The sequence below is a fragment of the Rattus norvegicus genome, chromosome 3 (genome assembly GCF_036323735.1).
Source record: "Rattus norvegicus strain BN/NHsdMcwi chromosome 3, GRCr8, whole genome shotgun sequence".
NCBI lineage: Eukaryota > Metazoa > Chordata > Mammalia > Rodentia > Muridae > Rattus > Rattus norvegicus.
In genome coordinates, this window is record NC_086021.1 from 132,439,552 (window position 1) to 132,465,232 (window position 25,681).

Below are 25,681 nucleotides of genomic sequence, written 5' to 3' on the forward strand. Positions count from 1 at the left end.
TCAGATTTAAAAACACCATAGTTATTAAAGGTGCAGGCCATCTGGCCAAGCAGAAAAGCAGATTTTTAGCTACAGCCTTGGTCCTGGACCTCTGCCTTCAGGTTTTGAGGCCTGGATTACATATTCATGTTTCAGACTATGGTGAAAATTAAGACCAAGTGCCACTAGCAAATCCTACATAGCTCATAGTCAAGTGCATTTAAGGGGACCTATGCTCGTGTCCCAGCATCATTCCAAGTGGCCCTCAAGCTGTTCCCAACCACATGCTCGGCAGACATCCTCAGCAGATTAACGGCAACATTTGGTGGTGGGTACAGGCAATTACTGTTTCCCTAATATGATTATTGTTTTCCCCTAGTTTGGCTTACCTGCTGTGATTGTGGTTATCCTGTCAATAGGAATTATTTCACACTGGGTAAAAAATTCAGTCTGGGTGGCATATGGTGCTATGCAAACCACACAATGAGGCAGATCACCTCAGGTGGAGTCTAGCAGGTTAACACTGGCTGGTGCCACTGATCCAGGGACCCCAATTAAGCAAATTACCCAACAATTATTATTTGCAGGTAAACTAATTGTTTTCTGTTTTCTATAAATATCCATATACACGTTCACTTCAGTAGTTTGGTAAAAGAAACAGCTGCCCATGGAAAAACTACAAATGACAGAGAGTTTGGGGAAGGAAGCAAACCAAGGATACGAGGACCCTCACCTAGAGACATCCCATATACATTTACTTATGGCTCTGGGGTTATCCACTGAGCCATGATCTACCAGGGGCCACACTCCTAAAAGAAAAATGATTTTCTCTCCTGCAGAGGACAACTGCCAGCAGCTCCTCAGCTAGGCACAGAGACTAGTGAGGTCCTCCCTACCTAGAACTGGCATATTCACTGACTTAATTGTGTGCAGGCCTAGCACAGGCAGCCACAGCTGCTGTGAGGTAATGGTCCTCTCAGGTCCTGAAGACACTGTTTTGCTCAGGTCCCTCCCCAAGGTCTAGAGTTTAACAATCTCTCTTTCCACATCGATGACAGTCTCTGAACCTTGATTTTTATTCACTTGTAAAGAAAAACAGGATTATAAAATTTGCAGGCAAGTGGAATTAAAATGGTAAATATTATACTGAGGGAGGTATCCAGTACTCAGTAAAGACAAGGGTTCCATGTTCTCACTCCTGTGTGGATCCTTGTATTGAAACTTTAGATTAGAGTGTTTAACTGGAAGCAACTGTAGAATGAAGGGAGCTAGAAAGGGACCATTGGTGGGAAGGGAAAAATAGATCTTAAGGAGAGGGGTGTGGTGGTTTGAAAGTGCTTGGCCCAGGGAGTAGCACTATTAGGAGGTGTGGCCTTGTTGAAGGAAGTATGTCACTGTGGGGATAGGCTTTGAGAGAGCGTCCTCCTAACTACCTAGAAGCCAGTCTTCTCCCATTTGTCTTCAGATCAAGATGTAGAACTCTCAGCTCCTCCTGCACCACGTTTTCATGCTCCCACCTTGATGATAACGAACTGAACTTCTGAACCTGTAAGCCAGCCCCAACTAAATGTTGTCCTTAAAAGACTTGTCTTGGCCATGGTGTCTGTTCACAGCAGTAAAACACTACCTAACACAAAGGGATAGGAGAAATGGAGAATAATAGAGAAGGAGGTTTAAATAGGGGGAGTAGTGCAGAGGGGGTGGGGGAGGAAGATGGGAACAAAAAAACCTGTTTGCAAATTCATACATATGTATCACATATATAACACATATATACACAAGCACATACACACACAACACACACATACACACACGCACACACACACACGCACACACACACACGCACACACACACCCGCACACACACACACACACACACACACACACACACATGTGTATAATAAAATAGTTTATCTGGGACATGGAGAGATGGCTCAACAGTTACAGCACTGGCTGCTCTTCCAGAGAACCTGGGTTCAATTCCAAGTACTACAATTATAATTCCAGTTTCAGAGTATATGAAATCCTCTTTTGGTCTCTGTGGGCACCAGATATTCATATAGTACAATGACTTAAATGTAGACAAAACACCTGTACATATTAAGAAAACATTCTTTTAAATAGAGTTTAATTGGACTTATATTATACAGAGCATAATGCTCCTCCCAGAAGCCAGACACAAGACCGGCGTGACATATCTTCTCTCCAGTTTTGTTCAGAGATTGTCCCCGAAATATACAAGCTTTTGCCATTGTTCTTGTTTTTCTGCAATAACTTGATGGTAAGACCCAATTGCTGAAGATAACATTTACTTTGGCCACAGGACTTAGAGAAATCAAACCAATTCCACCTTACAAGCTTCCTTCATGCTGGCTGGCTTTCATAGTGCTGGACAGGGCTTCTATAGGGACAAGAGGTCATCATTAGTTTTATCATGCTGTAGGATAATCAATTGCCTTCTGCTTAGACTGTATGAGAAAACATTCCTACTTCTACAAATCTGGTCAAGAACCCATGGTTTGGGAACTCAGGTTTCAGGGGTGAACCTATTAAATCTGTTTGTCCAATATCAAACTGTCTTCGAAATTTGTATCTTACTACCCATAGACAAGTGCAACTCTCAGACCTGATCTGCGATGCTTCTTTGTGCAGGATATGATGGATACTGCAGAGTTACAACACTGTTCAAGTGAGGAAAATAAGTGTCTATGAAGTGTTCAGCCACAAATGGGACATCCACACCAGATGTGTCTCCAGAGCATTTAAAAATAAAATCCCCCAGTTGCCAGGAATAGTGGCTCACTCCAATAATTCTAGTATTTTCATATAGAAGAAAGAAAAGGGGGGTGTGAGTTCAAGGCCAGGCTGGACTACAGAGAGAGAGCTCCTGTCTAGGGGCACATACCTGTAATCCTGTCATTTTCCAGAAGTGAAAATAAGAGATCCACTAGCTCTGGATAAGCCTGGCTACAGAGAAAATTTTAGGGCAGCCTGAACTACATAGCTATATAGAAAGGCCTGTTTAAAGAGCAAAAACAAAAACAAAACCAGAAGAAGAAAGAAAACAAGTAAGAGAGGTGAAGAGAAAGAAAAAGAAAATGAAAAATAAAGAAGGAGGAAAGGGGGTAGAAGGAAGGAGGAGGGAAGGAAGAGAAAGAGAAAAAGAAGGAAAAAGGAAGGGACAAAAGAAGGAAGGAAGGAGGGAGGGAAGGAAGGGAAGAAGAAAGGAAAGGAAGAAGAAAGGAAAGGAGGAAGGAGGAAAGGGAGGGAGGAAGGAAGAAGAAGGGAAGAGGGAAGGAGGAGAAAGAAAACACAGCAGCTGCCTACCTTGGCCTCTGTCCATTCTTCTTGATCTTTGCTGTAAAGTACAGGCACGCTGCATCCTGTATCTTTTATTAGTTCTGAATCATCCTGTCCATTTGTACCATTTGTGAGGTCGGCAGAATGAAAAGGCACGTTCTCCATGCCTAACATGTTAATGCTATAAATGCTAATTGTTGAGTGAAATTATAGTTTTCTTCCTACTCTAGCAAATATATCTTCATAAAGCAAAACTGGAAAGTAACTGTTCAACTATGTTTGTTAGTGCTTTTTCCCCCTGTTTTATTTTTGGAGCAGGGGTGATTGTTTTCTTTTTCTTTTTCTTTTTCTTTTTCTTTTTCTTTTTCTTTTTCTTTTTTTTTTTTGTAGTATTCAGGCTCAAGATGACAGTTGTAACATGGCTAGTAGTGGTAAACTATCTTGGACAAGTAAAGAAAATGATTTTCATTGCTACTGATGTGCTTCAGTATATACATTAGGTGCTGAAATAAAGTTATGCCTAGCTTAGTGAGTATAATAGTTATACTTCCGCAAAATCACATATTGTGTTTGTACAGTTGTGTCCTCGTGTGTGTCTCACTGTTGGTAAAGTGACAATGAATCAGAAGCGTGGCACACTGGTGGCTTTTCTTGTTCTTTCCATCACAAGTACATTGGTAATTTGCATGCTCAGTTTCATTTTTTTAAGATAAGTTTTTTTATTTTATATTTTTTTCTGAAAACTAATGAAGGCCAAACTATTTGGGTCCCACATGCTATTCTAGACACTTGTCAGCTCCCTTCCAGGTAGATTGGGATGATAACATCGGGAATTTAGTCATCCTAAAACCCAGCTAGGGACTAGACAGAAGCTCAGGGGTTAAAAGTGCCTGCTAACCTTGCACAGGACCTAAGTTCAGTTCCTGTCACCCATATGACAACTCATAACTGTCTGTAACTATAATTTCAGTGGCTCTGATGCCGTCTTTTGGCTTCCATGGCCACCAGGAATAAATGCGGTACTCAGACATAAACGTACATGCAGGCAAATCACCCATATACATAAAAATAAATTAATTTGATTAAAAAAAAAAACTACCGGCTACCACTGGCCAACGGGATCCATGACTGAATATCAGAATAGGTGGTTGGGTGACTTGACTCACAACCATCTTAAACTCCAGCTCCAGGGGATTGAGCTCTTTTAGAGTCTATGGGTACCTTCATACACGTGGCATATGCTCATACAAATACATTTAAAATTTAAAAAAAAAGAGTGGGTAGAGAGTATCATTAAAATTTGTTGGTAAACATAATGTGTGTCTGTAAAAAATTACACCAGTTCATGAGACCTCCTGTCTATAGAAGCAGGCTCTAAGCACAGCCTAAGAATATTCCAGTTTGGAGTCAACAATATTCATTGTTTCCCCACAGCAGAGAGCCAGGTTCCTCCTCTCCCTACTTCTAGTCAGATGAGGTGAGCATACAACCTGGACCCTCTGCTCCACAAGGCTCCTGGGAGGTGATGCTCCCTGTTTGGGCGATAGTGTGCTTCCTTTCAGAGGGTCCAGACACTGAGAAGGACCAGACTATGTTGTCATGTTTACTGGAAACATGTTTGTTTGACGTGTTTCCAAATGCCTATTGTAATACCAGATCTCTCGGCAGATGCAGGAAGAACTCTGAAGAGCTATCCTTTTGTAAAAGGAACTCTAAACACCTCTAGGGCAATCACAGCTTCTTATCATAGCAAAGATTTTTTTCCAACAGTAAGAAGAGTGGAGATCCAACACCTGGCCCAGTTAGAGATGACCACATGTGGCTGGCTGGGGGACTTATCTTCCTCACAAGACAACCCTAGAGGCTGTCCACCTCTCATAGCATATGTCCTACTCCCAGCAGCCCCAACAATGTCCCTTTGTTTATCTCTCTTTAATGACCAGCTACTGTCTCCTTTGGGTCACACACTTTTTCTGTGACTCCCATACTTAGACATGTTGACAACTGTTAAGTTTTTGTCCTGTTTATCTATGCTTTGTCCACTCAATTCAAAGACTAAATTTATTAAAATTTCAGAAGGAAAAGGGTAAATCTAAGACTTTCCTGAACCATTGCCCACCAGATGATTCCTTTTGCTTCACATCTGGCCTCGGCACGGCCACCTCAGGCACAGACTGTAAGGTTTTCTGTCCTGGCATCTTCTGCTGCCTCTTGGCACCCAGCCTCATGCCCCTCGCGTGGTCTTTCCTTGCTTTACCTTGTTTTCTTCTGCTAGCTACCATTCTTCTCTCCCCATTTCCTGGGGTGTTACTCAGGACATCACACCAGTCTTCCTTAGGGGCCTTGGATTTCAATAGTGCTTACTTCAAACACATCTTTAGCACCTCAAAAGAACACAACATAAAAGTGAATTTTATGCCGGAGACCCTATCTGGTAGGACCCGCCAGATTCCAAAGCCAACAGGCCTTTGGGAGCTCTGGCTTCCTTCCTTCTGTTACTTCCTTATTCACAGCCTGGTTTCCCAATCAAAGCTCACACCCATTTCCCCTTCAGACTCCGCCCCAGCTTACTGCCCTTTGCTACTGTGCCCCACCCTGGAACACCTTTTGTGCTCACCTCTGCTTCCTGTAAGTGTGATTTCCTGTCCCATCTTCTCTGACTTCCCCAGGTTTTCTCTAAGATTGGGGAAGGCAGTCTCCACATTTTCTCAGTCTCATGTCCCTTCTACACCTTCATCCTTCCCATTCCACTGAGACTTCATGTGCACTGTGCCTTCTTGGATGGGAGGTATGGCCACTGGCTTTGATGCAATAGAGAATATTTGATTCTCAGCCCAAGCTTTGGTACTGTGCCATCCAATTGTTTGCTTATTTAAAAGAAGATACACTTTGGGCTAGGAAGATGGGTCAGTTGGTAAGGCTCTTTGTTAAAAGACCATGATGAGAACCTGAATGTGGATACCCAACACTAAAGTCAGAACCCTGGCACAGTCACAGACTTGTAAACAAGAGGCTGGGGAGGTGGAGGCAGGAGCATTCCTAAAGCTTGCTGGCCGGGCAACCTAGAAAAGTCAGTGAGCCCTCGAAAATCTGTCCCAAGAAACAAAGTAGATAGAAATAGGAAACGCCACTGGCCTCTGGCTTTCAGACACAAGAACACACCTGCATACATGTGCTCTAATAAATAAGAGTGACACTAAGCTGGACCTATTAGCTCGGGACTGTACTCCCATCTAAATGTGAGGCTGAAGTAGAGGTACACAAGTTTTGAGGCCTACATAGGCTACAGTGAGTTCAGGGACAGCCTGGGAACTTTAGCTAAACTTTGTGCAAAAGCAAAAAGCATGAAAAGGTCTGGGGATATAACTATGTGGTAAAACTTGCATGAGGTTCAGTCCCCAGTGTGACAAGAGAGAGGAGAGAGAGAGAGAGAGAGAGAGAGAGAGAGAGAGAGAGAGAGAGACAGAGAGAGACAGAGAGAGACAGAGAGAGACAGAGAGACAGAGAGAGACAGAGAGAGAGACAGAGAGAAAGAGACACACAGAGAGGCAGAGACAGAGAGACAGAGAGGCAGAGAGACAGACATAGAGAGGCAGAAAGACAGAAAGACCAACACAGAGAGGCAGAGAGAAACAAAGAGGCAGATAGACAGAGACAGATAGAAAGAGACAGAGAGAGACACAAAGAGAAAGGCAGAGACAGAGAGAAAGAGAGAAAGAGAGGAGTAACACTAAGTTTTTGCCATTAATTAACTCTGTGTGCTTGGTCAAGCCACTTCTCCGAACCTCTATTTTCTCACGTGGGAGTGTACTAAGTCCATTCCCAGCAACAGACTGCTATGTGAGCTACGCTGAAGACTAACAAGAATTAATATTTCCTTTGTGGTATGATAAGAAGAGTGGGTTGTTTTTGAAAGCACTGTTGACATATGTTTGTGCAAATAAGTGAACATTCCCATCTCTGCTGACTCACGGCCGAGAGCAGGAGTTTGCACGCCGCCCTGAGAGACCGGTAAACGGCATGCTTCCCAGCATTTCAGGGTGGGAACACCATGCCCACTTCTTCTCCAGGAGCACTCAACACAGCTGGCTACTCCCTCTACAGCCTTAGACAGTTAGAGAAGAATTCTCTGGACAGCCTGGGGCTTGGGGATGGTTATTACGGCCCTGAGGACAGCATCAAACCTGTCTTCCTCTTCGCCTTTGTTCGTCCCAGCAGCTGAAACCTAGGAGAGACCCTAAAGGAGATAAGTGGAGAGGGACATAAAAAAGGCACAATGTGGTTGGTTCCCCAGGCCTTCTGTCCTATCCAGTTCTGGGGAGTCTTAGGAAATACCAATTTCTAAGTCAGTGATCTTAGCATCGGCCTCTTCTCTCTTCCTAGCCTTTCCCTCCACTGTACCCTCACTCTGTTCCTGAACCCTGTGGCTCAGATAATTGGCCTAGCAATGATCCTAATCACACCTGGAGCTGTAGACAGTCTGACAATGTCTCACAGCTGCCCCTTCCCCAGAAAACTGCCTCTGAGGACAAGAACCATCTTGCTTTAAAGGGAAAAAAAAAGAAAAGAAAAAAACCTCCTCTCTAGAAATGTGCAGCCAGCAGATGTGAGAGATAATAGCCAAGTTCCTTGCCTAGAAGGCAGAGCTGTTCTGTGTGGCCTGTGTTCTAGAATCTTCCTTCCATGGATCCGAACACAGCCCAGCCACATCCTTCCCTGAGTCAGTCTTTGACTAAGAAACACAGCCTGTTCATCTCTTCTCTGACGCCTTCCATATTGCCTTTGTAGAAAGCCGCTTTTCCTACAGCGAAGGCCATGCGGCTGCTCAGCCACATTTGGGAGGAGTATCACGAATTTCCTGGATGCTGGTGCCAGATACCTGAAAAGAACCACGGTAAGGGAGGAGGATTTATTACGGTTTATAACCCCAGGGGAAGACGTGACCTCAGAAGTGTAAGGCAGCTGTCACATTGTATCTATGGTCAGGAAGCAGAGAACAGACAGGACGTGGGGCTAGGCTGTAAAACCTCAAGCCCACCCCTCATGACGGGACCTTCTTTCTGTAACCATGTATTTCCTCCTAAAGGTGTACTTCCAAAATGCCACTGCCAGGTAGAGGGCCAAGGACTCAAGCATATAGGGGACAGACACTCCATATTCTAACCAGAGGGGTTTTGCACAATCCTGACTTGCTCGTCTGTGATTGAACTATATTTGAAGGCTTCCAAATCAAAAGGCAGAAGCGAGGTACTGCCTAAGGAGGGGCACTGGCTTTGATATAAGGGAACTGAGTTAGTTCTTCTTCCAAAACCCCGTTTATCAGGAGTCAGACAGTTTAGCCCTCTACCCACAGTTTACCACTCTGCCAAATGGGGGAGGGAGACAGATAGACCTCAAGTCCCTTTCTATTCTTTCATTCTAGGATTTTGTGACTGATTCTTTTTCCGTTTTGACTCAGAAGGAGCGCCTAGGAGTGATGTGTGCACTTCTGCTCAGTGACTCCCACTCTGTCACCCCAGCAAGGAAGTCCCCACACATTGCATTTTGGGTATTTATTCAGCACATAGTGCTTTCAAAGAACAGCTTTTGAATAAAATGGTCCAAGCACCTACTTTTTGGTGGGAAGCTGGCAGCAGGGTTTGCTCATTTCACTCTGGCAACCACTCAACATCCGCTCTTCTTGGCTCTCTGCATTCATAAAATGATGTGAGAGTCTGCTGGAAAAGACAAAACCTGCTCAGATCAGTGCAGAACTCATTTGTAAAAAGGAGAGCGCTTGTCGAATCAATCGTAAGCCACATTGTTCATTTGAGGAGCGAGGAGTTCACTTGCCTTGTTTTTTAGCTTCAAAACGTCTTTGCATCCAGTCCTTGATCTGCCTTGTAAGATAGTATTTTTTTTTCCCTACTTAGAAAATGAAGAAACTAAGTCAGAGTGTGGGTGTGTGACTTGATTTTAAAGTGACAGAGAATTGATGTCACAAGCAGGCCTGGAGCACAATGCTTACTTAGTTCGTAGCTGCCAGAATTCAAGCCTGTTACATGTCACTTGAAGAGAGTCTAGAGACAGCATATTTTCTTTGCTAGCAGTGCATCAGATGGTGGATTATTGTTACACACAGAGGAATGGTATATAATGAAAAACTTCTAGGAGACACTGGATTATGTAGGATTCTTTAAAATAAGGCACCATGGGAGCAAGAGAGAAGGCCCAGTGATGACGAGTACCTAGTGGACGTGCAGAAGACCTACGTTCAGGTCCCATACCCATGTCAGGCAACTCCAAGCACATGTAACTCCGGTTCAAGGGAATCTGATACCTCTGGCCTCTGTGGACACTGAACACACACACACACACACACACACACACACACACACACACACACATATGTGCACACACACATATGTGCACACACACATATGTGCACACACACACACACTTAAAGATGAATTTAAAGTACTTTTAAAATGATGTACCTTGGAGCCTTGTCCTTGAAGTGTTCTACTCAAGGCAGCAAGTATAGTGCCCTTGACTACGTATCCCTGACTTTCAGAGCACATTGCATCCTGGTATTTATGATATTCATGGTTCAGCTAACTAAATGACTTCTGGTACCAGATAGACAGAGCCTACTAGCCCAACTATTTCAGCAATTCAGTGCTCTAATAACCATGTTTACAGGCTGGACTGTGGACATGCCTGTGTACTGGTAAACCCTGACTGGTTGCAATGCTGTGTGGGATCTCCAAGCATTTTTGGCTTTGAAGGAGATATTCACAAAGACTTACAGTCACTCTGATTTTGTCTTGACAATGTTTCCAGTAAACTGAATGAGTTTTGTAATATTCAACAGTCTGAGAAGTCAAGGTACAGCAGTTCTGACACAGCCTGCACTCTTAGTCTGAGACCTCATTCATCCTGCTTCTCCTGGGCAGCTCCACGACCCTCCAACCATCTGTAAAAATAAGCATTTAATATACAACATATATAACAAAATTCCAACACTAACCATCATCTCCATACAGATCCTGTAACTCTTACAACTCAATACTGAGTACTTAAGTTGGAATCAGTTTATGCACCTTACCCAGTCACTGCCCTAGACCTTGATTTTGCCCAAATTTGGACATCAAATTGGCTTTTTTCACCAGTAGCAGCTCAGGTGCCCTCTTTGGAGCCTTCTTGAATCCGTGAAGGCCATGGATCCTTCTCATTTGGAGAAGTAGATGACTCACCCAGGAGGACTGAGTCATGAAGGCTGGCAGTGGGATGGGGGTATGTGGGAATTAGCCTCAGTGAGATACCACGGAGAAGGGAACAGAGAGACATCAACAGGCCAACTGCCCCTTCTTCTCCCTGATAGATTCCTTTGCAGGGCAGAGAGGTCCCTTGGCATATTCAGAGCCCTGCAAGTACATAGCTGGTTTTCTTTGGGAACCCGTGGCTGGCTCAGAAGCCACTGCATTTTACTTGCTCTGCCGGCTCTCTTGACACACTCTTTATACCCCCATGATCTACCTCAGTGGAATGCTAGCATTTCAACACTGCCTTAGACCTGTTCTGGAGGATCTGGCTGATAATTGTGTTTGTTCAAGGGTTTTGCCCACCATTGAAGAAACCATGGCTTGTAAACAATGAATCTTACCCTGTCATTTCTTCATACAGCACTTCTCCTTGCCCAGTTGAATATTTGGATTTTGTTGTTGTTGTTGTTGTATTTCATCTTTTATATAGTCTTACAATGTAGGGCAGGCTGGCCTGGAATTTGAGATCCTCCTGTGTTAACTGAGTGCTGGGATTGAGGCAAGTCACCACACCTGGGCCTACTGGATAGTAGGAAAATAGTAACAGTTGACTGTTTATAACCTTTTGTTTGTTTCTATCAGTCCAAAATAGATCTGTTCCTACGTCTTTTATATTAATGATAAATGTAAAAAGAATTCATTACAAAACTAATTTTGCTCTAGATAGCACATTGCTAGATCTCATCACCTCTGAGGCATGAGTAGATAATGACCTCCTGTCCTGATCTTGTTCAAAGCATGATCTGTATTCTAGCAAAGAGGGGACATGAGAAACACATGCATTTTGTAGAAGGCTATTACACACAAGCATAGGGAGAATAATGATTTTAAGTTTTAATAGTGCAATTGAAAAGAAACTAAGTCTTTATCCTTTCACAGAAGACTCACATAAAACTATTTTTAAAATATTTCTTTCCTTTCCTGTGGCAGAGATAATATATGGGCCCCTGGATCCAACTTGAGGCATTTTCAAACCCTCATGTAGAAAGACATTTCTGGAAAGATAAATCACTCTTACGGAAAGGACATAGCAATTGTAGGTCCCCTCTTCTGAGGGGGACCATGCATCACATTGAAAAGGATATGCTGAGCTGCAATAACAACGTAACCACTTCTCTCCCTATCTTATAATAGCAACAGCTTTCTCATCGCTTCTCTACATGCCCATCCAAAGTGGGCAGGGAAACCCTGTTCTAAGTCACTCTCAAGCTGTAAGCATACATCATCTGGACAATTGCCAGTCACACATGCTTGCAAGAAGTGTGAATTTTGTGGTAACTCTTAAAGCTTCAACAAGGAAATAACTCCTTTTTTTTTTTTGCCACCTACTTTCAGTGAGGTTGAGAGTCAGGTACTCAGACCTAATACAGCTTATTCTAAAGGTAATGGGAAATTTATCTGCTGAAAATGTTAAGGAAGGAATGTCTTGAAGACCTGCTTCTAGCACTGATGATCATGGCCCCTACTGTCAAAGAACCAAACTGAGTCCTGCTAGAACTTTTTTTTCCATATGCAACTTTTTTCTTCTGAGGTCCTCAGACTTGGAAAGTAGTGTTGCCACGTGTGCAAATACACTCTCTGTCTCTGTCACTCTGTCTCTATCTGTCTCCCTGTCTCTCTCTGTCTCTGTTTCTATCTGTTTGTCTATCTCTCTGTCTCTGTCTTTCTCTGTCTTTCTCTGTTTCTCTCTCTCTTTCTGTCTCTCTTTGTCTCTCTATCTATCTATCTATCTATCTATCTATCTATCTATCTATCTATCTATCTTGCTCGCTCACTCTTCCTCCCTTTGAAAGTCACCTGGCATAATTGCTTTCCTAAAGTGTTCCTCCTGGGTTGAAGAGCACGGAGGGGAAGATGTATAAACTTCCCAGGATCATTCTGGCAGAAACCGTGGTCTTCAGAAAGCAGCACTGATGCTGTCTGCCCTGTGCTGTGGCTCACTTCTCTGCAGAACCCAAAGCTGCAGGATGAGCTCCCCAAAGAGTCGGCATTCAGAGCTCGTTGCATCCTGATTCACTGGGTTGCTCTGCAAACCTTTCTAAATGCAACCCCCAAGTTCTCTGCAGACAGCCTCCTGTCAACCTGGGAGTTGGCTTGTTTTCTGTGATGCTTTCTTAGCAAGAAAAAAAGCCATTTCCCAGGAGTTTCTTTGACTGGTTCCTATAAATCAGAATTGAAAGACATAGTGGCCAGGAGCCTTTTAAAGAAATGTCTGGTCTTTCTTCTCTAGGCTTTTAAAAGACCACGTCTTCAGAAGCCATTTTCTCTATCTATCTATGGCTAAGTTGAGAGTCCTATACAGCAGAGAGAGGAGAATTTTTAAAAGGAAAGAAAGAATGTATCATAGGGAGTTTTTAGGTGTAGGAACCCTGGGGTTTTATGTTGGGTACATTTTTATCACATTATAGACACTATAGACGTCTCTGCTTCTTCAACCCCATTAAGTGGGGCAGACAAAAAAAAAAAAAAAAAACCACAGTTTCTCCATTCTTCTCTGAGATCATTTCCCCACTATGGTCCCCCTGTACCCAGAGGTCGGTCAGTGCATTAGCATCACCAAGTCCCCAGAACATCTTAGTTCTCTGCTCAGAGCCTCTCTGGCTGCTTGGAAAGCAGGCTGCGGCTTAATGAGACAAGTTCTCCTTGGAGACTTCTCTCTCCTCTAGGAATTCTGTAAGTGCTTTATATAAAACAGTAATAGGATGGTTCAGCCAGACTCTCTGACTCAGATACACTAAGGGGTGTTCCCTTTGGGAAGGAGAAGCAGGTAGCCGAGTGATAAGGCCATTAGGACTGACTGCGCCCTGTGAGCTGGTAGTCCCAGAAGCCACTAGCAAGCCTGAGAGGGAGAAAGGCTGATCAGACTTCCTGGTGAGTTATAGTGTTGTCTATGGACAGGGTCTGGATAGTAATGAGCTGGGAGTGATTTACTGCCGTGATTACTACTAAGCAGGGGGGAGATGCTCAGGGGAGCCGCAGAGGTGTGATGGGTGAGACGTCAGGCTGGCCCCACATTGATAAATTACCCACCCTTTTCAAGAGCCAAGGGAATCCTCTGGGAAGCCATAGCAACAATTCCGGGAACTCAAGGATGCTGCAGACCAGAGGAGAATCCCATGAGTGGAGACAGAGTGCTTCTCCCCTTTCTGTGCCTACTTCACCTTTGTCCTCTGGATTCGTAGGGTTTGAGGGATGAGCAGGGTTTTCAACTCCATGTTTCAGGGTCATCTGAGTCTATCTGTATCAGACTCTCTTTAATTGTAGGTGAGTGTGGGTGCTGAGATTTATTAATGGAAGATCGACAATAGTGAGTCAGGATGGGAAGATGGTAATTAAAGCCACAAGTGGGGTTGAAGGAACACAGGGGCGGGCCTGGGGCTTGGAGGGCCGGTTATCAGGGAGACTAAACAAAAGGAGGATTGAAGAGAGACCTGAGCAGACTGAAGAGATTGTACTTTGCCTTTCTTTTCCTTCTGCACAAAGCAGAACTTCTATTCAGCCAGTGGGATGATTGGAAAATGTACCTATCATTCCCCCGTTCAAGAGATGGAGGATGTTTACCTCCTTTAATGTGGGCCTGACCCAGTGACTTGACTCTACCAAATGACTAGCACAGCAGCCTATGACCTTAAATACTAAGTCATAGAAGTCAGTGCCTTCTCCCATATTTTCCTCAAGCCCTCACATTCTGGGGGATGGCAGCTGCCACATTTGAGGGCTTTCCACACATAGAGGAATATACCCAACGAGGAACTGAGATCTCCTGTCCACAGCAATATGAGCGTGCCACCTTAAATCTAGTCATCTGCTCACAGTGAGACCTTCACATGTTCATAGCCCTTATATACATCTTGATGGCAACTTAGAAGTGATCCAGAACCTCCAGTGAAGACTCAAATTCTTGACCCGTGGAAAGTGTTATATATAGTTGTCATGTCCAGCCATTATGTTCTGAGATGGTTTGGACCCAACATTAGGTAACTAGGACAACTAGGAATAGAGCCACTGTTGCACACTGGTCCAGTATGCACTCAGGCTTTCCCAGCAAACCCTGCAGCTTACTAACGCTTGCCCTTACAGAACTCTCAGGATATCTGAAAGGGAGGAAAAGGAAAACAAGCCCAAAGCTGCCTGACTGTGTGCCTGGCACTGGCAATGGATTTACTATCTGAACACACCTCAGAATTGGTCTCTCACATCTATCCTTGGGCTAAGCAACAACAACAACAACAACAACAACAACAGCAACAACAACAGCAACAGCAGCAGCAGCAGCAACAGCAGCAGCAGCAGCAACAACAGCAACAGCAACAGCAACAACAGCAGCAGCAGCAGCAGCAGCAGTAGCAGCAGCAGCAACAACAAAAATGACCTCCAAAAAGTTAGAAAGATGCATCTGTCTGACTGCCACTCCAAAGTGCGTTAGGAGATCGATTTCTCTCTTCTAGGGTTAAGAATGCAGGTAGGCAAACCTGAATGACAAAGAGCCAAGAGACTGGCGGTGCACACCTGCAATCCCAGCAACTTGGGAGGTCAGAGCAGGAGGGAGTTCAAAGAGAGCCCCAGCTTCACGGTGAGTTCAAAGCTACCTGAGGCTACATGGTAGCCCTTCTAAAAACCATCAAGGAAGAAGAAAGAGAAGGCCAGAAGGGGGAAATGGTGTCTATAGTTTATACTAACTTCTCTGAGAAGCTTCAAAAGAGCTAAGGAATTTCCCAGTCCAGCACCTGGAGAAAGGCTTCCTCCTACAGGTCAAGTTTTTATAAATATCGTCCCTAAGCTTTTCATACTTGCCTAGATTTATTAGTCTTTCTTGGCACTATATCTTGCACACTTCGCCAGAGGAACACAGTGCAATAAAATACTTGGTAAAAATTTCCAGATCCCATTATGAAATATCTTCAGCTTATTACGAGATATCTTCAGTCTATCACAAAAATATCTTCAGTTTTAAACTCGACGGACAGTAAACGCGTAAGTGATTTGCTTTGCTGCCAGAACATGGATTCTCTGGGGAGCTTGGAAGTCTCAGACTAGTGGGGCTATGAGGTCCTGGCCTCAGCTGAGGTTACCTGGGTGGGTGAGGACAGTGTTAGGCGCTCCACCTAGACCAAAGCTCTCATTTGCTCCCTCAGATGGTTATTTTTCTGTTTCCAAGCAATGTTCTTTTGTTCTTTTGATGCTGTTAAGGGGTCATTGATAACTTGACAAAACATCAACAAATTACGGTTGCTTTGTTTTTGCAAAAGAAAAAAATGCCTAGTTCCATTTCCATTCTAACCCTTCAGTCCCATCGCATGCACACGGTGTCCCCTCCCCCCATATACAGAAACACAGACACATAGGCACACCACACACACACACATATGAGGGGGGGCACAAGTCACCCTCCACCCCTATCCTAGGCTGGAAAAAGACAAAGTACTAACGTGCCACCTCCAGCTGCTGGCAGTATCACTTAGCCAGCTGCGCCTTCAAGCGGAAGAATCCGTTTTGTGAGAGTACACTGTCCTGAACATAAGATACATATCTGGGAAACCTTTGTATTCACCAAATAGAAAAAGAAACACCTGGTAAGGAAAAGTAGACAACTCACTCAGTGACTATTTTCAGAAGTTCCCAGTAAGGCGCTTTATGGATCCAATGTGTGGGCACCAATTAGAGCCCTGACTGACAGGATGGTATGTCTGGACCGTGACTGCAAACAAGCACATAATGGTTTTGAGTGCAATGAGCATCTGCCATAAGGCTCTGAATGACTCAGAGCCAGATGATACTACAGCAACACATACGGAGAAACTGAGGTCAAACATGGGGAATAAATCTGGTTACTGTCTCACATAATGATATCATGTGCTGCACAGAATTGAGCTGTAGGAAAGCAGCAAAGATAAATGCTTGCACAGTCACTCTAGGTTGCCTTGTAGAAACTCGGAAATTAGCCAGGACAGGGTATTTCAGCATCTCAGCTGTGGCTGGAGTCTGAATCATTTGAGTCATCAGACTTGGTAAGTCGTTGTCACCTTCTTCTTCTTCTTCTTCTTCTTCTTCTTCTTCTTCTTCTTCTTCTTCTTCTTCTTCTTCTTCTTCTTCTTCTTCTTCTCCTCCTCCTCCTCTTCCTCCTCCTCCTCCTCCTCCTCCTCCTCCTCCTTCTTCTTCTTCTTCTTCTTCTTCTTCTTCTTCTTCTTCTTCTTCTTCTTCTTCTTCTTCTTCTTCTTCTTCTTCTTTCTCCTCCTATTTTCTTCTTTTCCTTCTCCTCCTCCTTTTCTCCTCCTCCTCCTCTTCTTTTCTTCTTCTTCTCCATCTCCTCCTCCTTTTCTTCTTCTTCCTCTTCCTCCTCCTCCTCCTCTTCCTCCTCCTTTTAACCAAAATGAGTTCTGTGGTTGAGCCTTCAAAACATTTTTTCCTAGCAGGTGCAATGCTGGATACACAATAAGCACTCAATGTTTGCCTGAAGCAACACAGAATGGTTTGCATTTTCCTGACCTCACCTTCTGCATTACCTGAGTCCTCCCACTTTTTTGCTGAAGGAAGACAGAAAGCCCCCCTTCCCTAAATCTTTACTGAAACCCACTCAGAGCCCACGGGATACCCTAACAGCTCAGCATTTCCACTCTCGCCTTCATGAGGCGTCCTCATCTTCATCGGTCTCCCTTTAATTTCACCTTCATGAACATCAAGTTTCTCAGGGTTTCCATAGGGGAGCCAGGCAAGGGAATCAGGGAGGAACACAGCCTGTACTTTATCCTTCCTTTTCTCTGGGAGCCAAATTATGTAATTTTTGTAAAAGCATCTTTCCTTCTCTCCTACTGTGGGCCCCAGCCGTTCCTTTTAGCTGACGGTGGAGCCCCTTAATATGAAGGCTGCTTATCTTAGTGGGAATCTAAGGGTGGGCTTTTAAAGTTGTCCCAAGCTGTGCCTGTCTATAATTCTTAGTGCTATTCATTTACAGGGGTTGGGAGGAGGAGGAGGAAGATGCAGCCTGACTGGCTCCCCTGGTGCACTGATGGAGAAATTGCCGGTGAACGTTTTCATTTTCAGCTCCAGTTTCTTAATCCATCACAGTAGAAGAAACAGCCAGGCAGTAAACCCGAAACCTCCCAGGCCCTGTATCATTCCTGAAATTTTTCATAAATATTGTAATATGGTGGCAGGACAGTAAAGACAAAGGCAAGAGAGACCATCTAAAGATGGCCTGAGAGTGCTCCAAAAAGTAGATTTTCTTGTGACAAATGGCTATCCTTTTTATTAAATCCGTTTTAAAATAGTCATCTGAGTTTGATTCCCCTTGGGCTCAGCCTGCCAGCTCCCAGACTAGGTAGTCATACTCAACCATGCTCCTGTGAAATAGCATTGCCAGTAGGTCAGAAGGCTTATGGACAAGGAGATGACCACCATAGCAAACTAAGGACATTGGAGGTTATGGCAAGAAAAAGTTGGCAATGCCTATTTTTAAACTGATTTGAGGGATCAAGGTTCAGAAAACCTGGTCTGGGAACATTAGATGAGGCTAAATGTAGTAGACTACAGAACGCTGCTCCTGCACAAGACGATCCCAGGACCTCACAGACTAGGAGGGCCTGAGAGTCTGAAGGGTGATGCCAAGGCCCAGAGAGACCGCACATTCTTAGAAACACTCAGAAGAATACTGAAGATGTATTCAGTACAATAAGGAATGTGTTTACTTTAATGTCAAAGCCATCACTAACACATAAGTCCACAACTTGGGATTCACTATCGAGTAACCATTAGTGGAAGTCACAGCAGCCATCTTGCCCTCGGAGCACATTGGCAGCCTGTGTGAGAGCAGACCACACACCTAGTTGTAGAAAAGCTCTATTGGTCTGAGTCTCCAATCTTCCACAATGACCTGTGGAAGTCCACAATGAGTCGTGGACTCAGCTCCACAACTGCTCCTTTAATCATCTCAAATCTTCTTGGCTGTGTGGCAGTCAGCAAAGCTGGTGGCTATTCTGACAGTCATCAGCTCTGCGCCAACAAAGAGCAAGAACATATTGAATTGCTTACTTCCACCAATGAATAAACAGGCCAAACTAGGAATAAAAGTCCCATTCCTGGATCACCGTTAAGCTGCAGTGCAATGGTTGGTAGATGGCGTTAAGGTAACATCGTGTTTAATGCACGATGTTGTAAGGTAAGCTGCTCTCTGCTGTATGCTCTCCCAATTTACAGTGCAACACTGCGGTTTCATTTACTGGTCTGTACTTGTGTCATTAAAGCAGATAAAACATTGCTTCCTCCTTGCCTGGAGACATTAAGAAATCACTTGCCTTTGTTCATTGAGCTGCTTTTTTGAGGGGAGGACCTAATTGTATTCTTGTTTATTTTGTAGACCTGGATTTGCATACAGAGCATGGGCTGTGATAAATGCAAGCATTGAGTTGATACTCTAAGCAGGATGCAGAGTAACCTGTCACCCCAGAAACTTCCTCGAATCTTTTTGTACTTATCCACAAATACCTTGCTTTCTGCAAGGAACCTGCTATTTTGATGTCAAAGGTCGTTTTGCCTGCTCTTGAACCTCATATAAATAGAAGCAATATAGACTTTGACAACTGATCCTTCTGTGAAACAAATGTTAGCGTGCCGATGCCTGCATTAGTGGTCTGTTCGTTTTTACTGCTTAATTGTGCTCCATACTCTAAATGCACTGCACTGTACAGATTCACTCTGGCACGGCCGACTTCTGGGGCGTTTCCAGTTTAAAGCTGACATGAAGAGCCTTTTGCAAATCCTTCGTGGTTAAGTTTTATTTCTCTTGGGTAGGAGTAGAATTACGAGATCAAAGCAGCGATGCATGTGTAAGGTACAAGGAGCTGCCAATGGTTTTCCAAAGAAGTTTCATTTTACATTTCTGTCAGCAGTCTGGGAGAACCCTGGCTGCTCGCTGCTCTCGGTCTTCCGCTCAGGTGTCCTGGGAGCCATGAAATCCCACCTCACTGTGGGCCGAAGTTTCCCTGATGATGTGAAGCTTTTTGCCATGTGATTATTGACTATCTGCATAGCTTCTTTTGAGGAGTATCTTCTCAAAGCCTTCCCCATATCAGTATGGAAATACCTTATAAATGGGTAGCCTGTAGGCATGTCTATACAGAGACATAAATTCCTTAGTCACTTTGTGGCTATGTTCTCTAGTGTGTGGTGTGCCTTTTCATTTTCTAAACAGCAGTTTAGAAATTTTTACTTTGGTGAAATCCCCTTTATCAACCTTTTTCTTTTACTTGCCTGCCTGTTTGAATGGTTTTGAAGCATAAACTTCCAAAAGCCCACCTAAAAGTACTTCCAATTAAAAATTTATTTTCAACAAAATTTGTCTGATTGCTCATGCTTGGAAAACATTTCTTTCTTTTTCTCATTTTATTTTAGTTATCCAAACATAGGAGTATTCTGATAAGCAATTTTTGGGAAGACAGAAAATAGACCCAACTTGATCCATTTTGAGCTATGAGTAGTTAAAACATTGATTCACATTTCTGAATCTTGAACAGTCAGCTTTCTTTAACATTTTGAGCCCCTCTAGTACACACCATTTGTGGTTTACTAGGATTGAACGTAAGCCTTTGTCTATGAGAGGCACATGCTGTACCCCTTAAAACAATGATCTTTAAAATGTGCACAGAAATATTGCTAACTTTCCAAGACTACCTTTGAACCTGTCACTTCTCTATCTCTATCTTGCCTCATAGCTGGGATCATCCTTTTGTCCAGAAGTCATAGAGACATTTGGCACCAAAAATGGGGTCTCCGTGGCCATGACCAAGTTCAGAGCCTGATTTGACTAACAGCTGTGATCATTATACCCAGAATTGCAGACAAAATGGTTAGACAAAATAGGTGCTGGTCTCCATCATCCTAGTAAATTAGTGTAAGAAGAGCTGTGTCTGAGAACTGATCCAGTTGCTGGGGAGATCTGTTGAAAAAGATAAAAGGAGATGGTGTGGGAGGTTGGAGTACAGCATAAAGTTAGAAGATGGGTAATTTGATCATAGACTAACAGACCTAGATAGAGACTAAGGAAATGGCTCCTGGAAAGTACCAGGTCCTATGCACATATCTCATGGTGAGCTCATTTAACAAAAGAATTGAACCACAAAGCCCAGGGAGAAGACAAGAGGACATGTGCGTGCAGTGTGTAGCCACTGTGGCCTGGCCATGTGGTTAATGTGATGACAGAGGAAATGACTATGTAGGAGTTGGGGAGACAGTACTTCCTACACAAACTAGAGGACCTTAATCTCATTAACAGAATTCATGAAAAGGGCAAAACATGGTAGTGCTTGCTTGTAGTCTCAGCACAGGGGAGGTAGAGACAAATGGATTCCTGGGCTTTCTGTCCAGCCAATCTAAACATTTCTGGAGGCTCTAGGTCCTAGTGAGATGCCTTGTCTCAATAAATAAGAGAGACAGTTCTGAGGAATGACACCCAAGTTTGACCTTTACACACACACACACACACACACACACACACACACACACACACACACAGAGGTGGGGGGGCACTGTGGAATATAAGGCTTAAGAGATAGGATCATTGTGATGGTTTGTATATGCTTAGGCCAGGGAGTGGCACTATTAGGAGGTATAGTCTTGTTGGAGTAGGTGAGTCACTGTGGGTGTGAACTTTAATATCCTAGTTGTAGCTACCTGGAAGTCAGTCTTCCACTAGCAGCCTTAGATGAAGATGTAGAACTCTCAGCTCTGCCTGCACCATGCCTGCCTAGTTGCTGCCATGCTCTTCACTTGATTATGGTGGATTAAACCTTGAATCCGTAAACCAACCCCAGTTAATAGTTGTCCTTTATAAGACCTGCCTTAGTCATGGTGTCTGGGCAAGCAGTAAAACCCTTACTAAGACAAGCGGTCTCATGGATGGCTTTCTTCTCATCAGTAAACTTAAAGCATGTCTAGTCATCTCTTCCTATATGACTGTAAAAGGAGAGTGGTAGTTCAAAGTAGACAAATTCATGAGAACAATAATAAAACCAGTTCACAGTCAAATGGCTTAGAAAACCTTTATTCTGGGGAGCTTACTCGTGAATAAAAGTGGGTAATCTCACACACCTGATCTCCTGACTTGAAATCCCAGTGAGCCGGAGTGCAGAGTGTGGAGATAGAGCCCACAGGCCAGCTAGCCTGGAGTCCAGCATACAGCAGCAGAAGCAAGGGACCCTGCTCAAGAAGGTGGAAGGCAAGGGATTGTCCTCTGACCTCTACATATGTGCTGTGGCATTTCCCTCTCCCAGTCCCTGTGCCTTTTGTCTCTGTGTAAGTGTCTCTCTTATACAAACACATAACAAACAAACTTGTATTTTTACAAAGCTGTTTTAATCAGTTATATATTGAAACTTAAAATTATTTAGTCTCTACATATTAAAGTTATTTTACTTTTCATTCAATAAATTATATATTTAAATATACATATTTAATTTATTTTAAATAATAAAGGAAAACGAATCTATCTATCAGGATCCCCAGTGTGGTTCTTGCTACCCTTTTCTGGATGATGTCACTTTCTCTATTTGTGGAGGGAAATTTTCTTCATTTCAGGTTCAGACAGTGTCTTGTGCATTTTGTTTCTTGATCACTATATCCCCAATAAAGAAGCTGTACATATGAACTATAGTGGCCTAATGAAACAGAATGAAAATTTAACCAGAAAGACATTTCACTATGGAGAGGACTTAACACAGATAAGCCAAGCATCAATCAGGAGTTGAGAACCAACCAGGAGAAGAGAAAAGAAGTCCAGAAATCAGTAACATAGGAATCATGACCACATCTGGGGCAAAACAGAAGAGAAGGGCTATGCAGAAACAAGTAGGTTGTAGTCAGTAGAAGGATCTAGAAACAGTAAAGGCTTTTCGGGTGAGAACTGAAACCAAGAATGATGTTCAGCTTCTGCCAGAGAAACCATTCAAGGACGAGAGGGTGTGGAGACATAACTGGTGTCTATCTTTAACCTTGCTATACAATCTCTGTGAGGGCCTTCCTTAGATTAACTCAGGCTGTGACTTGAATGGGGGACGATGGGCCTGTGTATCCACTCCTTTGTACTGAACTGTCCCTTCTACAAGTTCTGACATACAAGAATGTAATAAGGTGTAGTGACAATTTTGGAATTTTAGTTTCTTTTAAAAAACATGGAAATATTATAAGAATATATTTTTGTTTTAATCTCAGGTGTGGGTTCTGGGGCTGCTTTGATTGTCCTGACAGCTGACTGTGATTTGCCTACTACTCTAGCAGGGGTATGATTTTGCCTGCTGTAGATAGTTTCTGAGATCGTGTGATGTTTGAACTTCTGGGGAATTTTTAGAGGGTATATATAAATGCTGTGACCCAGACGGGCAGTGTGGGTTGTTGGTTGGTGTTTAAGCAGTCATGCAGAAAGAAGAAACAAGAAGAAATTAGATATCCTGATGGTGAAGGTCAAACTTGTCCCAAGTAACTCAAGGCTCCTAATCATCAGGAAGCAGTCTAATGATACTAGCTCCCTCTTTTCAACCTCTGACTTTATTCAGGGATCTCTTTACCCTCCTCTCTATCCTCACCCCCCTTATCTAGGTTTAGGGAGTTGAAGGATAGAAGAATAAGGGCAAAGAAGGAAGAAGAACTCAAAAGGAGAAAAGACAGCCACAGTAAGGGTAGTTTTTACATCACCATCTTCAGTAGAACCCCCATAGAATCCAATAAGACCCGTGTCCAGGGATCCTGTCCTCATTCAGTGATTCTGACACCGACTACTAGTTTGTAATCCACAACTAAGTTACATAGGAAGGAGGGTGAGTCACAGTAAAGGTTCTGACAGTCCTGGTGCCTCAGTGGGCTGACACACTGAAGTCCAGGGCAGACTGTGCCATTGCTAGAGTTGAAACACTGCATGCCAAGGTATCTTATAAGGCCATCATATATTCCACCATCCATTTCTAGGTATTTAAGAGAACTGAAAATACACTTTCACACAAAATCTTGTGCAAATTCTCATTACATGTCTACTGAAAACAACTACATTTTCCATTAATTTGGGAGCAGACAGTGCCATATTCAAACAATAGAAGACTAAACAATCAAAAAGGACAAACTTTTCAATCCTAAAAACACAATCCAAACGAGGCTCAAAATGCTTAGAACCTGCCCTACAGGAGGGAAATCATACCTGGTATTGGAAATCTAGCTAACTACCTGGGGCTGGAGGGATCTTGGGGGAGAACCTACAACTACTACTTTGCTAAACCACCATAATCCCTTACCGCATCTTAAATATTTACCTTTATATCCGCAGTTAAGTGTAGCTCTCAACCCTCAGCAAAGAAATTTCTCCTTGTAACAGACAGAGACCATTATGGAAAACCGCAGTCAATCAAAATGCAGAGAATAAGTACGCACATGATGCCAGTCTTAGCTGAGTCATCTACAACATAACTCCATCAGCTAAGATTCACGGAACATCAAGGAATGAGGGATGGGAAGGATTGTAAGATCCGCGGGAGTGGGATGTCTGCCGTGAGGTTGTGTCTCCTAGAACTGTCAGGAAGCTACTCATAAAAGAAGTCTGAACAACGTGGCTGACTAAATAACACCTGAACTAACAGACATGTTAGCATAGAAGGGGAGACCTCACAGGTATCACTCTGGACAAAGAACTATCGGTTATCAAGGGTGCTCAGAGCAGGAGAGGCAGTCTGCTCCCTAGAGGGATCTCCCAAATGGTTATCCAATCCCAAATGGTAAGCCTGAAATTATATATATACAAATAACATTGTATGTACTGAATAGATTGTGTGAGTGTATGAGTGTGTCTGTGGTTGAGTGTGGTGTGGTGTGTGTGTGTGTGTGTGTGTGTGTGTGTGTGTGTGTGTAACAAAAAAAGGCCAGAGACCAAGAGTTTGTGAGAAAAGGTATGTTGGGTGGCACATATGAGGGGTAGGAGGGAGAAAAGGGGAAACAGAAAATGATATAATTATATTTTGATTTTTAAAATTAAAAATTACCTTGAAAGAAGCCAACAAAAGTTAAAAGGCAGCTTTACTCCATTTACCAGGAAATGTGGAACATCCAAACTTAGGAAGCAGATGAGAGGCCAAAGATCAAAGAAGAGGGAATGGGGACGTTTGGGGGCTGAGGATAGGCATTGTCTTGACTGCATTGATGACTGAGTTTGTTGATGAAAATTAGATCAAATTTTGTGCCTGCAGTTGATGGCATAGATTTTAGGGCATGGGGTGGGGAGACCAAAGGATGGCACTCAGTCCACACCTAGAAAAATGTGGGACAAAAAAGACCCTGAGAGCCTAAGTGGGCAGCTGGAAGCTGGTGGAGAAAGGCTTGCTTCTCTTACAAGCAGGGCAGTGCAGAGCAGCCAGAATAGATCACCTCACAGAAGCTGTCCCCATAACCCTAGAGAAAGGGTCAGGGCTTCCTGCTAACTGACAGTGCCTGAAGCCAGGTACCACTCCCACGAATCCAAGTACTCCAGCTTACATTAAACTCCATTCACACCTTCACAAATACGCTTTCACACACATTTGATATTTAGGTGTGAATTTAGAGTTGCCAGGCATCTCCAAATGTTACCCATGAAGGTGCTTTGTGGGGACACCCGACTTTCTGGCTCCTCCTCCTCTGGTAGAAGATACTCCCTTGCCCACTGCCCCAACTCCATCCCTCAGTTAGAAGGGGAGTAGAATCGTGTGTGCAAACGCCGTCGCTTGCCCATAAATAGCTGCCTTTTGGTGTAAGAGAATGGATTCCAGAAGCATTCTGCCATCAGAAGGTGAGCAGTGACATTTGGGTGGCAGTAAGGCCAGGAATTCCTGGGAGCGATCCACCAGCCTTAAGGACGTGCTATACAAGCCGTTTCCACCATCTTCTTGCCTGTAGATGGAGAGCACTTTGGTAAGACTCGGGGCTAAGGCCCCTGTTGCCTGTGATTAGTAGTGGAGAATACAACATGGATTCCTAAAATCATAAATGTTCAGGAGGAAACAGCATTTCCTATTTCTAAGAAACACATCTAAGGAAACTTCTCATATGCAACATGGAGCAGACCAGATAACTTCCACCACACTCGGTGTCAGT

At 43.6% G+C, this 25,681-nt stretch overlaps 2 long non-coding RNA genes across 12 annotated transcripts; one reads left to right on the plus strand and one right to left on the minus strand.

Annotated features, from left to right (window-relative positions):
* Positions 1-2,089: 2,089 nt before the first annotated feature.
* LOC102555070 (uncharacterized) lies at positions 2,090-7,981 on the minus strand. 11 transcript variants are annotated; one of them, XR_010065359.1, is made up of 5 exons: positions 7,855-7,981; positions 7,463-7,515; positions 5,896-6,079; positions 3,306-5,653; positions 2,090-2,379 (listed from the first exon to the last, which is right to left on the minus strand). It is a non-coding gene; the product is annotated as an uncharacterized LOC102555070 (long non-coding RNA). The 11 variants fall into 11 exon arrangements; XR_010065357.1 differs by having other exon boundaries at positions 7,742-7,981; XR_010065354.1 differs by having other exon boundaries at positions 5,896-6,226; positions 7,742-7,981.
* On the plus strand, positions 7,929-19,912 carry LOC134486433 (uncharacterized). Its single transcript, XR_010065360.1, has 2 exons — positions 7,929-8,172; positions 18,936-19,912. It is a non-coding gene; the product is annotated as an uncharacterized LOC134486433 (long non-coding RNA).
* Positions 19,913-25,681: the final 5,769 nt, after the last annotated feature.